At 36.9% G+C, this 15112-nt stretch overlaps 1 long non-coding RNA gene across 1 annotated transcript in view; it reads right to left on the bottom strand.

The window, feature by feature from the left end:
* LOC128080479 (uncharacterized) overlaps positions 1–14286 on the bottom strand; it is a 62788-nt gene extending 48502 nt beyond the window's left edge. The window contains exon 1 of the long non-coding RNA XR_008206694.1: positions 14163–14286. This is a non-coding gene — a long non-coding RNA (uncharacterized LOC128080479). The remainder of the gene's footprint in view (positions 1–14162) is intronic.
* Between the last annotated feature and the right edge of the window lie 826 nt (positions 14287–15112).

The raw sequence follows: 15112 nt of genomic DNA, 5'->3' as shown, positions 1-15112 counted from the left end.
ACAAAACATGTATTCTGTAATAGAGAACTATGAAATTGGTTGTGGGAATAAGTAAACGAGTTTCTAACCTCCCACATAAACAGCTTCTGGGATCTCTACCAATTTTACCCAGATTATACCAGATTAGACACCACAAAGATGAGAGATCCCTGAAGCCTGCAAAGAGAATGAAAAATGTCACGTTTGAAATCCTAAAAGAAATTCCTTGACGTGGATGTCTGTGCACTCCTGGATCCATCCCCAGAAAAATGCTTCTGTAGGGTGAGGACCATAACCTTCCCTAATGAGTTATAACTTAGTAGCAAATGTGACACAACTAAATAAGAATTATAAATAGCAGCTAATGATGGATGTGAGCCACAGAACAAGTCACACTATACTGAAGCTTCTAAGAAACTCACAGAGCCACTAGTGAGCAAAATTAGTAAGGAACATATGAAAACAACAACAAAATGGAAGAAATGCTCACCAGAAGTGCCATGAGATGTACCAGAGAAATCAGTATTTCACACAGGTTTATAGCTCCAGAAAATGGTTTTGCCCTTCTATTCAGCCATCTGGGAATGTTGACTTGAATTATTCATAAGGTAACATTTTCCATGATATCTTTGGGAAGACTGACATACTGTCTTCACTGAGACTTCACACAATGATGTCCTAAAAATAGCTGATGAAAGCTATTATCTCCTACAGTTCTTTGGAAAATTAGATATCTAACAGTGTAACAGACTGGGAGACAAAAAAGAGGATTGCCATGTGTACGTATCTGATTCGTTTTGAGTCCATGGGAAATCAATATATGTTACTTAAGTATGTATGCTCTAGAAGATAATATGCATCTGAGACTAGCTGAGTACAGATCTATCTGCTTCTGAGAAAATATCTTTCTTTCAAATGAAGAACCTATTAGTGGTAAGTTTATGATAGCATCATCTGAAAATTATTTTTAGGATAATTTCTGCCTTCCTATGAAATCTATAATGATAGCACTGGACTAAGGGATTATAAGGCTAATATGAAGAAATAGAAAGCATATTAAAAAAACAGCTGCTTGAGCAAACATGAGATCTATTTAAAACCATATATACAATGAAAAAAAAACTGGCAGCAATTTGTCAGTCTATAGCATGTCAGATAATTTCTAGGTCAAAACCAAAATGAAGGACCAGAACTCCTATGACAGCAAAATTCTTCTTCATGCTCCACCGTAACATGGTAATTTTTGGAATTATTATTGCATAGAATAAAAATTCTCCTATCTATCATTTTTTAAAATCCTTAGTGAAGAGGGCTGATTCAATAGCAAATAGAAGTAATGGAAAAACTAGGACAACCATTAAGGAGAGTTGGAATAGTCCTTAAAGGAGGAAGTCTGTTGTGAATAAAGCTCCTTCCTTATGGTATGACTTGAATGAATGCACATGTCCACAGAAAAAAAAGAGAAAAGGAGAGGGAGAGGGAGAGGGAGAGGGAGAGGAGGTCTCATAAAAAACATTAATTGCTGTGGGCCTTAATGAAACAGAAAAAGTGAAGATCCTACATCACTTCCTCTTCTCGGTGGCAAAAGCATAACTCCTACATCTCAAGCAATTTAGTCACAACTGCTTACTGAAGGGTTTTTTATAACATTCTTGAAGGAAATCATGAGAAAAGAGATGATAATTATTCAGATTTAAAATGTATAATTTGAACATAAAAAATGGGATACTGGGGAGTATCCTATTGGATTAGATGGAAAAGATGATGCAAATCTTGCTAGTGTTTTCTGCAGGAGAGATACCAGAAGAGTTCAGGGTCATTAATTTTACACACATACATTTAAATAGCTTTAGGTTCATTCTTGCTGAAATCATGCTTTCTTTGGTCCCACAGCTCCATCTGGTATTATCAGTTTCGTACTGGTACAGTAGAATGGAATTGATGACACAGTAGGAGCCTTGTCTAAACCAAATGAGTCTATGTAATCATTATTTTTAGCTAGCACAGATTTTCCTGCTTCTATGGTAATCCTTGCAATTCCAGCTATGTTTCTTTCTTAAAGGAAGAGATATTCCTTACACACTCAAAAAAACCCAACCCTTTGAATGCAAATAAAACGGTTAATGCTTCCTTAAGCTCATAGTGGTTCCATACAGTAACTTAAACGAGAGGATATTAGTTCATCTGTGACTGAAAACCAAAACCAGATGGATTAGCTTGTTAGAGTTCCCTAAAAAATATAACTATGAGTTATAGTCATGGTTGAAAATACATTTCTTTTTCAGTTGCCTTCTTTTAAACTTTTCATTCAACTATTTCACTACACTAGGCTTTTAAAAAATTGTCCCATTTAATTTCTTCTAAAAGACTTACTGAATAAGGGGAAAGCAGCAGATGTTATTTTCAAATGTTAAAAAATGTAGCTAAAGGACAAAACAAGTTTGCTAGGTACAATTCATAAACCCTATGTATTCTACTACTCTTTTCTTTCAAAGAGAAGCCAAATCTGAAATACAGTTAGAACAAAATGAAAAAGAGATATTGGTTTGCTGTTAAAACCATATTCTTTTCTACGAATCTTACCAAGCATTTAGGACTAATGAATGAATGTGATGATGGCTGGTGCTCATTGCTCTCTGTATAAGAACATGTTTAGTAAAACATATGCATCAAAGGAATTTAGAGTGAAGATATCAATGGCGCAAATCATAAGAGGCTTTATCAGGAAATGGGAAGATCCAGTTTGGCCAGGACAGCAAAATCGTACACATCCTAAGCAGCACAACTTTATATACATAAAATGTTTAAATAAGAAAATAACATATGTAGCATTTCTACTGATCTTTACTGTGCAGGTGGTGGAACACTGGCACAAAGAGGCTGTGGGGCTTCCTCCTTCAGAAGCCACCTGAACATGGGCCTGAGCACCCTGCTCTTTGTGGCTCTGCTGGAGCAGGGGTTGGGCCAAAGGGACCCAGAGGTCGCTGCTAACCCCTACCATTCTCAAATTCTGTGAAATACCATGAGAAATTGGGATTTTTACGATTTAAAGGTATTCAAGACACCTACACTGCATGATACAAGAAGACATGAGAGATCTATGTTGTTTTGGGGTGTCAGAGCCCTTTTGGAGACTGGGCAGAATACTTTCCAGCATCTAAAATGGCACTGAATTGAGACTTCATTTGTAGCAAAGCACATGTCTACTGGTATCTCGACTGTCTAGGGCATCAGCAGAGTTAACACATCAGTAAAATACAGGGAAATATTTGTTCAGTTCTTGTGTTGACAAACTGAATCAAATTAATTGTGCTTTAATCTCCATTGACTATATTCATCAAGGGGTTTTTGCTTACTATCTGATCTATACATATTCCTTATATAAACACACACACCACAGTTATTTATAACTCTGTAAATCTCATGTGAACAATGCCAGTATGATCCTGTGTGAACAACTCTTTAAGAACAAAAGAAAAAGCAAAATGCTAGTTCACATGTAAGCTCTTTTTCAAAAGAATGTTTGAAGGAACTTTTACTTAGTTATTTCAATTATTGTTAGTATTGCCTTTTACCCACAATAAAATTAAAGCTGTAGACATCAAGTGGTCACAGAATGTGAGCAAGAGTGCAAAGAAATAACAACACAGTCATATCACAGAGAGAATGAGAAACTATAAAGCACTTTGTGGTCATTCAAAGCAGGAATCATGCGCGAGACTGCAGAAAAACTTTAGTGTTGAAGGTCACAGAATGTTTTGTCTAATCCTTCAGCAGACACTCAGATTTGATCATATCAGTTGCATCTTATACCCTATTGACTATATGGATAAGAAGCACTGAAAGTTCTTTTCTTTTGTAACTCATAGTGCATAATAGTAAAAACAGCTAAAAAACCTGTGTTTCGTGGCTGACCACCAACACTGTGCTGAAGTTTTTATTCTTCTGCCCAATGCTTCCAGAGTGTAATGCAAGGATTTTCTCTCCTCAGAGAACTGTTGTGGCTCTCCAGTTCATATAATTTTCTATACCTCCATCAGAGTGACTGAAGTTTAAGTACAGATTTAGTTATCTAAGAGGGAGAGGTCAGATTCAAGAGACAAACTTTGGAATAAGATACATAAGTTCCTTGTACATTTTGCTGTTTGACTAGGTAAATCAGTATGATCTTTGCATTTGCACCTTGAAAGCTTTATTTCCTTGTGGAATTTGTACATAGGCTAAAATTTAGCAGTCTATCTGTATAACAAGGAATGTTTGTTATCAGTTTTCTATTTCTTAAGATTTCTTAAATTTTAAAGCACTTCAAGTCAGTCACTATGCTGGTTATGATCTTTCTAGATCTTGTAAAGCAGGCTCAGAGCAGCTAAAAACAGAGTGAAGGTTGTGATCTCAAAAAATTTCCAGATGCTCCAATAAAAGAGTGGCTGCTTTATCAAAAAGGATTGAGGATTGTGATTCCCTCTCTGTTCAGCATCGAAACAATGCCTGTATGCTTCAAAGAGACCCTGTACTGCTGACAAAGATAAACCTGACTATTACTGACTTGTGGTCAATTAAAGAACTCATGGAACCTTTCACATGTGCAAAGACATTAACCTCTGCCTCCTGGCCAAATTATACAAGATTAATAAAATCAAGTCCCAAACATTTTGGATCTAGTTGTGCATTCCTTGCTCAGAGCTGGGTGCTTGGATCTCTCCTGGTGTCTTTTGAACTCAAATGAGTTCCACTGGATTAAAGCTGCATGGAATTTGGCTCTAGAATCAGTTCCCTTTCAGATCAACTGTGAGAAGGCATTGGGAAATTTACCAGAAGCAGATCATTTTTTGTTTTGTTTTGGTTTTAATGCCATTTTGTTTTAATGTCATTTGAGTGGGAGGTATTTGAACTCCAAAGACAGAAGTGGAAATCAAGAAGCCAGCTAAATCCCAGTTGACTGTGTCTGTAAGCAGATGTTTTAAAATAGTGCAATTAATAAGACTGTGCAAGAAAGCATCAATTACTGTAAAAAAACAGATTGCTGGCACTTAGTGTGCACTTAGTGTATTCCAAGAAAAGAGCACCATAAAAGTAGCAGTAAAACAAAAACTTTTTAGGTTTGTGCTGCTAAATCATATTTTCTTACTAAATACTAGTATCAGATGAGTTGCTATTTGCTGATTCAACATGATAAAGGCTTTCATTTCTCTCTCTCCCTCTCTCTTTCTTTTTTTTTAATTTGAACAAGCCAAGCTTCTTAATATCTTGAATACAAAATTTAGGGACAAATATGGTCACAGTTCAATTGACTGATTATGTTCTGGAGGCTGGATGCAACAGTCAGACTTGATTGATTATTTTGGCAAACTAAAACTTTGGGATACTTACACTAAGCATTTGAGATTTTGGTATGAATATGCCTAAAAGGTTCAACTTGTCCCTTAGTTGACATACCTATAGGAGTGTTTTTTCCATTAATGCATGGAGATTTTACCAGTCAAAAACTTTTCAGGTTAATATGAAACACTATAAAATGAGATCATTACACAGAATTCTGGGGAAAGACAGCTAAAGATTGAAAAAGAACAGATTTAACTTCAACAAATAATGCATTTTACTTGAGTGTTCCTCGTGAACACTCAAGTAAAAGTCAGATACTTGAGAAAAGAAACCTCTGTGAATGTGGGGAAAGAGGGAAGGGCACAGAGGAAGGTTCTGCAAGAAGTCAAATGAGAAGATAAAGATGAGGTTAAAGTAGCTCTTTTGATGCAACCTCTCAAGAACATACTGAGTGACTATTTGTGTTTAGAAGAGTGATTAGAGTAGGAACTAAGAGAAGGAGGTGTGGACAAGCAGTAGGAGTGTGTAATGAGAGGCCAGCAGTAGGGAAGAGTCAGGTAGCGTTCCTGAGAATAATTCAGGGAGAGCTGAGATAGTCATGCTACAAAGACAGCAAAATTCTGCACCAATAGCAAGTTCCACTGACTGGGAGGATCATCTAAAAGATCTTAACACCTATGTTCAATAGCAAATGAAATTACGCTACTATTGGTACAGTTTGATACACAATTACTTTGTGATTCATAGTCTGGGTAGCCACTCTCAAACATGGATTTTGCTGGATTTTACCCTTTACTAAGATTGAAAGACTGAAATTCTAATTTTTCACTCAATTTGAAACAAACAAACACAAACTTGCTAGAGCATTGTCTAGCTCCCACTTATATACACAAAGATATCAACTGGAATTTTAAAGCAAATTTTTATTTTAGATAAATTCTCATAAAAGAGGCCAGCAGTTTGAGGAAACATAAAGCTTTGAGATTTCGAGATGAGTGGAATCTTCATAGAGAGAAATGTTAGCAATTTGTGACCTGGCTGGCTCATTGTGGCTGTCCTTGAATAAGATGACACTGGCAATTATGCGAAAAAGAACCTGTCCTTCCAGCCACGGCTCATCATGCAAAACTTCTGAAAGCTTCTTGAATATGTGTATTGCTAAAAATAGAATTGTTGAATCCTTGTTTTCTCTTGCTACAATGGATATGACATTATTTAAATTTCTTTTCAGATATGGTCTTCACTGCAAATGCTGATGTATTCATCCCATTTTCTTCCATATGTAGTCACTGCTCGTTTCTCAGAACTCCAAAATGCAGCTGCACCATGACAAGTAAGGGATGAGAAAACAGGCTTGCATCACTCCTTGACTAGTAAAATTTTCCAAAGACTGGGCCAGGAGAGCACAGAAGTCTGGGGGATGGCATTAGTTCCCCTGGGTTCTTTGGAGTGGAGAGAAAGAAGGCACTTCCTATTTTCCTCCCTCATATCAAAATAGATCCTTCTTTTTTTCTGCACATCTACAATATACTTTATGATTTCACTGTAGTTGTACGATTCGGTAATTTCATAAGGTAACTTTATCTAGAGTGCTCTTCTTTTCTCCAATCATCATCAAAGTTTTAACAGATTAACAGGTGCTTTAACCAAACATAATAAAAAGAGCGTGTTGAGAAAACTTTTTTTCTAATAATGAAAAACTGTGGAAGATGTCAAACACAGAGAAGATTTTGGCCTTGAATGCAGAAGGAGTGTGAAGCAGACACGAGAGACGTGGAACACCCATTTGTCTTTCATTGAGGCTCAGCGCTATACAGAATTCCAACAGGGATCTTTGTAGAGAGAGTGGCAAGCAGAAAGCCTTGTCACGACCGCTAGTGAAGTTACACAGATAGTCATCCATGGAGACAAACCAGAGAAATGTGATTAATGAGCTGGAATAACACCATCTTGATGAGTACTGGAGTTTGTGCTACAGTGTTCCTTCCCACTGCACACATCTGTCACAAACACGCTCATGAAGTCATTTGCTGTTAGCTTTATCTGCAGAAGCATTCTTTGTGTGCTGACATCATATAAATTGTGCCAGGGTAAGCAAATAAAACCCTATGGCAAACAGATTAATCTAACAGTGACACCTGTTTTCTTAAATTGCTTTGGCCAATTATTTCACAGGGTTCAGCTGAGAAAAATGCACATAGGTCAGGTGAAATGTTCTAATGACCATCTTCCTTTGCAGTATAACTCCCTTGCTCAAAGTTATCATGGCTCACAGGATTATTGGAGAATTCCAGTGTAAAGCTTAGAAGAAGTGTGAGAGAATTGTAGCAGAATGTGAGAAAACTGCTGCTATTCAAATTAGTACTGTCTAGGGTGGGCAAATGTTCGCTCAGGCCTGCCTTGTTTTTCTCTAGGGTCTGTTGTAAGTTATCATAAATGAGAAGACACCAACTCTTTAGACTGATCTACTAATACCATATTATATTCTTATCTCCTCCCGATATGAATCACTGCTTTCCATTTTATGGTTTCTTCCATCCTATCAACTTTGCTACCTTGGCTTTGAAGTTCGACTAGCTGTACTCCTTGGCCACCACTCAGCCTTCACAGTGAAAATTCAGGCGCTGCTACGATTTTCCTTAGAAGCTGACTTTTTATTTAGTTCCTTACAAGTAGTTCTACTTATCTCCAAGCTCTAGTTCTCTAACTTAAACCAATTTTTCCAACTCATAGTCTTAATGCAAAACATGAAAATGCAATGTTTTCCTTAAAACATTTTCTCTTGTAGTAATCTGAGAGTCTCACGTTAAACCATTTTCCAGCTCTTGTTTGATGGAGCTCAAAAACACAACTTCTGAGCTTATAAAAAGAAATAAAATATAGAATATTAATTTTAAAATTTATAATTTGAAAAGGGTCAGGAGTTTGGAAAGTTAAAGCTGGCAGTACTCCTAAACCCAGTTTTCTTCAGCAATCTTCCTTTAGGTTGATTAAGTAGATACATTTAATGAGGAAAGCATCTAGTCAAATAGTGCCTTTTTATATACCCTAACCAGGAAATATTCTCTCGGTACAACTCATAGTCTTTTCAAAGACTGAACAATTTATCAATTCATGGATCAAATAGAATAAAGCTTTCTTCTTTAAATTGTTTACCCTGAAATCTATAATTAATTACAGAAACAAATGTACAATTACTTCTATATTTCTATTTTAGCCTTCGGATCCTCAACTCACTTGGCACCCATTTTGCAGACCCTCTCACAGAAAGATTGGCTGAAATCCAGAGACATTCACACAATCCTTCTGCAATGCCAAGGCACCATAAAGAGATTCATAAAATCTGCAGGCCCCTAAATCTTGTTACGCTGCCAGGGAAGGAAAAAAGCAGTCATGGAAAATGGGATGGTACCAACAAGAAAGATTAAGGAAGAGAGGGATGACAGAAGGAGCCTGGTTTTGTGATACTTGACATAATATCTCTAGTTATAGACTAAATACCAAGTGATACCAATAATTATAGTCACACGGCGCAAGCTTGATTAAGACAAAGAATTTGCATATTTGGAGTCTTTTAGTGCTAGCTAAATAGCACTGAATTATTTAATATGATACACTTGCTATACCTCTCTTCACAGTATATCCTCCTTTTGGCAAAACCCTAATCTTGCCAATCTTTCAAGGAGATAATACATGCCATCTGGAGGAAATGTTTCTGTTTCCCCCACCCTCCATCTGTTATATATTTCTCTTTGATCTTCCCCACCCCCAGCATTTTATCCTTGATCATCTCTAGACCTCAAACTCCCTTGTGTGTGCTCATTCACATAGCTGTACAATCATTTTCACTTTCAAGCTCACTGTATTTCCACCTAGGTTTTGCCTTGTGGTTTTATCATACTACTGAAACTGCTAGCCAACAATCATCTCAACCAAATCCTTCATCATATCCAATTCTAGCACAACTCTTTCTTCCTTTTATCTTGAATCTCCAAGTTAACTTCTTAATTTCTTTGCAGAACTTTTGCTGTCTAATTTTATAAACATTATTCAGACAGACTGTATGCATCAATGTCATAAAATCAGAAGAAAGTGAGAAGGAAACTCAAGATTTCACCTACCCAAGGGAAGGCCAATTCTTACTAAATAATTTCTGAACAATAGCTTTAAGATTCCTTATAAAGAAGGCCTTGAAAATCAGTGTTTTATATCTTCTCCTAAAAAGTCAGTTTCAGTTTCTATTTTCCTGCTTAAAAAGTTATTCCTAATAACAGTCCTAAAGTCCTAGCAGCATTTTCAGCTTTTTTTCTATCCTATCAGAGTGAACATGGAGAACAAACAACTTGTTACCCTCATATTTTCAGCAACCTTTTACATATTTGAAGACTGAAATCATGTCCTCTTTCTGCAATTTTTGTTTTTTTTTTAAAGACTAAACAATTTTAGCTCCCTCAATCTTAAACTGTAAGGTGTATTTTTTGACTTCTAAGTATTTTACAGTCTTGGGGTTTCTCTCCAGGTGAATCACACCTCTTTTCAAGGGGGACTTACAAAAGTAGGCACAGAGATCCACCTGAGATCTTACCAGGAGCAAGAAAAAGGGAAAGGCGATTTATTTTTTTCTTTTCAGTAAAACATACAAGAGATCTATGCATTTCAATGAGGGGAGAGGCTTTGTTGGTTTTGGTATGTTTTCCCCCACTCAGTGTGCAGGCTGATGATTTATCATAAGTTCAAAAACTGTTCTTCAGACCTGTATTTAATTAGACATTCCCTATTTTATTACTGGATTGTTGATTACTTGTGTCCTTATCATTATTGAGTTGCAACTTATTTACAAAGAACAACGTCTCTAGTTTGCAAAAAGTAAAAATAAAGCTTCAGTTTTTCTGTTCTTTCATCTCGTGGTCAGCTTTTACTATGAACAATGCTGCGCTCAGGATATAACCTTGGGGAAACACCTGACACATCCTTCCACATAGACAATAAAGGAAATACGAATTTTTGAACAACAGAGTTGCAAAAATTAGACATCATGAATTTTCACTAGGTTTATATTTCACTGTTGGCTTACAAAGATATTATCGAATGAGTATCAAAAATATTGATAGGGAGTTTCTCAGCAGCTAAGAAACAAAATTTCACTTAAGTTTGTATTTTCCTCCAACTCACTATTGCTGTTTATTAGAAGAATAAGGAGTTTCTATGACTCATGATCATTTCCATGCAACTCTTGATTCCACAAATTCAAGTCACAAACACAAATCTATGTTCTGGAGCAGACTGTGGTGGGGCTCTGGCGACACGTCTTGTCTGAAGAACCCACGAAAGCGTGGTTTGAATTTAAGGAAATTTCTTATTCTTTCACATATCCCCATGCATACTGAACTGATAGCAGTTGGTGTCACAGTATGCCTTTTTGAAGAGAGAAGGACTAAGAAACAGTACAGCAGTATTTTTAGAGAACTACAAACATACATACAAACCTGCTAAGAAATGGCTTCTCCTTAGATCTACCTAGACCACCCAACCCCTCTCAGCAGCTAGCTGAGCTTGCATGCTGTACCCATAGACTTGATGCAATGTCTTTTATACTCTTACAGATGGTTGAGATCTTTCTCAGCATGTTCAAATGGCCTTTTCAAGTGACCCTTCATACCGTATCTGCACTCAGTTAAGAAAGTGGCATGGAAGTCCCTACAGGAGGGTGGGTTGCAAAGCATAAAATCTGAGCAACAGTTTGATATTTGTTTTTGTTTCGCTTCTGCAAAAGACCTAAAATTATTACAAATTATGTAAAAAACCCTGTATCTTCCACAGCAGATAGAATATTTGCCTCCAACATAAGAACACTAAAGTCCTATCTCTTGATCATAAAGATGAAAAAATTGAGTCTGAGTCTTCTACATTTCAGAAGAAAGTCTCAAAATTTTGGTTCTTGGACATCCTTGAGGAAAGGCAAGGAGGTCTTTTCCTTCAGTCTTTCATTCTCTGTTCCCACCTCTTCAAACATACTCTTCGACCAGATCTACCCATGCTGCTTATGCATACGGTCATACATCAAACAGTTTTCCTAAGCACTATTTTTATTCCTCTGAATACCCTTCATTTTTATGAATCATATTTTCTAGAAAAAATGACAGTTCTATTCTAGACTTGTGCTGAAAAGCAGAATGTATCTTCTCATTGCAGATCCCTTAATGATTACAGTTTAAGATGAAATCCCCTCTTCAACAGCTAGAAAAAGACCTATTAAAACTGTGAAAGAATTTAAAGCATATGATTCCTAAGCCAGTTCTGCTATTAACAATCTGAATTTCTTCTCCTTAAATGCACTAACACAAACTGTTCTTTTGGCCAGAAGCAGCAAAGAATAGAGCAGGCTGTGGTATTTCCTTCAAATAATCCTGTGTTTGTGCCAAAAGCCTACCTATTTTTTCTTACATCAAACATGGTGAGTTCAGAATAGCTGTAGCTCATGTTAAAGGAGAGTAAGCTCCTGATTTTTTTTAAATTTGCTTTTGGTATACTTAGAGAAAGTATTTCTGGAATACATTTTAGGACTCATCAGCACCTCAAAAAATGATTTATTGGCATTGGTTTGAGCAGAACATAAAGAAGAAAAATGACTCCTTGCTGCTATTGGAGACTGGGGGGAAAGGTTCTTAGAAGTGCATTTCTAAGATACAACTTGCTTGGCTGATGAAGACAACTAAGGAAGTTCTCACTATGTTCAAATTGATGTGTTTGTTAAAGTCTAATTTGCCCACCCACTCCTTTTTTCTCCTGCAATGTCCAATCTTAAAAACAAATGGACAGATGTTCTTTTGGATCAGCTTGTAAGACTTGCAACGTCAGAAGTGCAAACAGACTTTAGCTGTTTAGTTCAGGAAATGAAATACAGACAATCTGATAAACAAACACTGTTTATTTCTCCAGCTTAAAGTGTGCTTTGGATTTCTTTTCAAAATACTCCTACAAGGAACTGACTATGAATATTAAACATGTGCTCCTAATTTAGAGATCTCAATGTCAAGGTCAGAGTGGTCTTTAACGTACTCAATTTGTATAGTGAGGTTATAATGCAAATGAAGGTCCCTGAACTCTAACCATATTAAGGAAACAATAACAACAAATTTTATTTACATAGAAATTTACTCCAAAAAAAGCTTATAAGACCTATGAATACACAAAGATGAATTAGAATAACAAGATTTAGGACAATGCATGATGTAAAGTATGCTGCAATTTAATCTGAGAGAAAGAGAGACAAGCAGACAGGAAGACAAACAGAGGTTTAAATTAGCTGATACATAACTATATAGTTTGGACTGAGGCAAGCCAGAGTGGAAAATATTCTTAGGCTCCACTGATTCAGTATTTTATGTTTATTGGGTCATGTATTTAGATATCATTCAAATGGTTCTTCCTTACCAGCAGCAAAATTGAAACCTATTGCAGCATTTTGCTGAGACATTATTTCATTGTTAATTCTGTACAGGGACATGTGATGCCCTGATTTTCAGCCATAACTACGTGGACCACACAGCACAGAAGAGACCAGCATACATGTCTCCAGAATGCTTATATGGCTCTTTTACCTGTCCTATATATACACACCAGGGGGAAGTGAGCTGGCACAGCAGCATGATTTATACTATAAAAAGTCAGCAAGGATTTTTTTCCTTTTCTGAGATACAGAAGAAGATTCAGAGTGCAGTAGGTGAATTTTGTAGTAACTCATAGTATTCTCTGAAGAGAAGACAGCTACATACTTTCTGTCCTTTGGGGCTTGCATAAAACCACAATTTGGCCCTTAAGAAAGAGGACAGATACCCATTGAGTCATCAGTAACATTTCCTGCTTTGCTTCAGACACCTCCCTTCCAGCTATGCAGTAAGCATCATTTTCACCAGGAGGTGATTCAGAATCCATGAAACAGTCATTTTTCCAAGCAACGGAAGACTCTTACTGAATGAGTTAAGGTTTAAACAGCTTTTAAGTTTAAAATGAATTCAAATTCAAGTGAAAGAAGTTCAACAAGTAGCACTGAGCCATGAAACCTCTTACTTGCTGTTCTAAAAAGGACCACTCCATATTTGACACCTTTCACTTTTTTCCTAGCCCTGATCTCCGTGCCACTCTTTTTTAGCAGGAATAATTAAATTAAAAAGAAAATTTAAAAAGTGGTTGTAGAGACTTATGTACCCCCTATAGTTCTTGTTTTGTCTCTTGTAATAAACAAGAGTCTCCTCAGAATATGACTGATGATTCACTTAAACAGTGGAAGCATTATACAATCAGCTTATCAAAGAGAAATTATGCTTTACTTTGGCTATCAGCCAGCAAATCAAGAGAAAAATACCTTTCAGACTGTTTTTTTTCATCCAATGAGATGCAAACCAATAAGCTGTGAAAGATTCTGTGAAGCTTCTTGTATTTATCCTAGACTTCAAGAACTTGAGATGAAGTTGTACTACTCATCTCTCTGCATTTCCCTTGTACTTCCTACATGCTGTCTGAAATCTTCACGTGTGATTACAAAAGAAGCTAACTAATAAGGATATCAATATACCTATGAAAAATTCTGTACTCTAACAGCAATAACACAGAGACTACTATTTGTACATAATTTGAAATATTTTCCCCAAGCTCTTCCTTGTAAATGTCATCATAAATAATGAAAACATTCATGTTTTATACACACAGAGCCCTTGTTTCCTTCTGATCTATGTTTCAGACTGAACACTTCATTTCAGGAATCTCCTGTCTCCTTAAAGGGCAAGTTGGGATTAAAATACACTTCTTTTTTTTTTTTCATATTTCATGTACTGCTTTGCAAATAAAACAGCCAATCTTACCTTTAAAGAAACGATGAGATGCAGCAAAATTTATAGCTTTCTCATCTCAAGCCACAAAATGTCTTTAGTTGTAGCCTATAACTTTCTGTAAGAGAGATTGCAGCTCTCTGCAGAATCCAGGCTTGAATTCTACCCCTGTAACACAGGAAACAAAAGAACACATTCTGTAGCTGAGAGTTGTCCCTACTGCATTTAAGGTCCTTAACTAGAAGACAGTACTAGCATTTCTCCCTTTAAATGACCGTAAGACCAGGTGCAGCTGGTCAGTAAATTAAAGTCATCCACTGCCTACTTACACCCAGCCTGTGGGATAGAATCAAGAGACAGCCCAAGGCACTACAATGCAAAGTTGAGTAAGTTTTATGTCTAATATGAAGAGTGAAAAGGCAACTATGGGCAGAAGCGAAGGGTGTCATATGCAGTAACTAAAGGTTGCCCTGCTCGTGTGGTCTTCAGATGAGCTACGTAGAGGCCTTTCTCCTTAAGTTATTGTAAGGCTTCTGGAAGCTATACCTAAAGGGACAGGCTCTTTAGCAGGGTCTGTTGCAATAGGAGAAGGGGAAATGGTTACAAAAGAGAGGAGATTTAGATTGTATATAAGAAAAGTGAGTGTGGTGAGGCACTAGAACAGATTGGCCAGAGAGGTGGTGGATGTCCCATCCCTGGAGATACTCAAGGCCAGGCTGGATGGGGCTCTGAGCAACCTGATGGAACCGTTGGTGTTCCTCTTTGCAGGGGACTATATGATCTTTCAGAGTCTCTTCCAATCCAAGGATTCTACGTGGGGAGACAGAACAGCTTTCTACCCTTCTTTTCCCAGAAGTCACAACTTCAGATACACACCTTCACACGTGTGTGTGTATATATAAATACATACCCGTTATCGTAGCGCATCCCTCACACCTCCACATGGCCGCAGCTGGGCTGCCCCCGGGCCACCAATCCACCAG

The sequence above is a fragment of the Tympanuchus pallidicinctus genome, unplaced genomic scaffold (genome assembly GCF_026119805.1).
Source record: "Tympanuchus pallidicinctus isolate F22 unplaced genomic scaffold, pur_lepc_1.0 scaffold2, whole genome shotgun sequence".
Lineage (NCBI taxonomy): Eukaryota > Metazoa > Chordata > Aves > Galliformes > Phasianidae > Tympanuchus > Tympanuchus pallidicinctus.
The sequence above is the reverse complement of the archived record's forward strand: the minus strand, read 5'-3'. Positions and strand labels throughout refer to the sequence as shown.